This window comes from Mastomys coucha, unplaced genomic scaffold, assembly GCF_008632895.1.
Source record: "Mastomys coucha isolate ucsf_1 unplaced genomic scaffold, UCSF_Mcou_1 pScaffold21, whole genome shotgun sequence".
In the NCBI taxonomy this organism is placed as follows: domain Eukaryota; kingdom Metazoa; phylum Chordata; class Mammalia; order Rodentia; family Muridae; genus Mastomys; species Mastomys coucha.
In genome coordinates this window covers 97,259,301-97,260,649 of record NW_022196904.1, presented here as the reverse complement: position 1 = coordinate 97,260,649, position 1,349 = coordinate 97,259,301, and the positions used below count along the sequence as shown (strand labels likewise).

Sequence of the window (1,349 nt, the reverse complement as noted above, 5' to 3'; positions counted from 1 at the left end):
AGATGATGCCTAATGACATCTACTGTATCCATATATAATGTCTTACTCAGCCATCATCACAAATGCTTCCTCCTTTAGCAGAAGGGAACCCACAACTAAACAAATAAAGAGAGTGAGTGACTTTGGAACATTCAATTTTAAATGGGATATCTTCTTCAAATGTCTCTCATTAGAGATATCCAGCTATGCAGAAGAGGCTGAAATAAGAACCCCAGGAGATGGGTGATAGCAAGGAAAGAGTGTCTTCCTGACATGGCAGGACTGATTATACATATGAATCCACAGGGACTTTGGCAGGATACAAACCATATAGAGCCCTGTTGGTTAGATGGGGAAGTAGACATTCACTTCTATCCCCAACCAAGGGGTTCTCTCAAGTTAACAACCATGCACAAAGAAAAATATAGTGTCATCAAGGGAGTCTCACTGGGTACACAAACTACATGTGCCCAGCTGTAGATGGCCAATACAACAGAAAATAAAATAATGTTTTTTCTTTTTTTTTTTATTTCTGAGAAAATTTTATTGGCCTTTTGGATAAAATTTATTTTCCAGGAAGGATGATCCCATCATACTTCTGCTGGAACCAGCGCATGGCCTCCTCCTTGCTGATCCTGTGTTTGGCCCCAATGCAGCCTGTTCTGCGCTTCTTGTCTGCGATGCTGAAACCTGGCCTACCCGGCACCATATAAAAGTCCAGGCTGTAGATACATACCAATGCTTGGGTCATATTTGATGCCCAGGTCAATGTGTTCCTGAATGCCAAAACCAAAGTTTCCAGTATCTGAGAAGTTATTTTTCTGCAACTCACACTCCCGCACCTTCAAGCCTTTCTCCAGAATTTCCTCTGCCTTGGCTCCACGGACTGTGCAGTGAACAGTGATCTTCTCATTTCTTCGGATGCCAAAGGACCTGACGGTGTACCTAGCTTTGGAAAACACAGGGGTCTGGCCTGTGAGCTGCTCTAACACCTTGGCCGCCCGGGTTAGTCTGTCTCCGTTCTCCCCCACAGAGATATTGAGGCAGAGCTTGCGGATGCGAAGTTCCCACATGGGGTTCTCCTTCTCACCTTGATCTTGCGCCATGGTGGAGAACAGGAAGAGCATGTTTTTTCTTATATTGATATGTTTAGGCATTTTTCTTTATCTCACTGGTATTCTGATTTTATGATATGGTTTCAGATTGTACGTGTGTGTATGTATGTGTGTGTGTGCATGAATGCATATGCCAGTGCATGTGTGTGAATTTCTATGCTCTACTTTGTTTCTTTTGTCATTTTGTTTTATTTGTGTTTGTCTTTTTCTTTTTTATTTGCCTGTTACTTTTCTATAGAGAGAGAGAAAGAAAGC

At 42.3% G+C, this 1,349-nt stretch overlaps 1 pseudogene; it reads right to left on the bottom strand.

Annotated features, from left to right (window-relative positions):
- Positions 1–494: 494 nt before the first annotated feature.
- LOC116100840 lies at positions 495–1,085 on the bottom strand (annotated as a pseudogene).
- Positions 1,086–1,349: the final 264 nt, after the last annotated feature.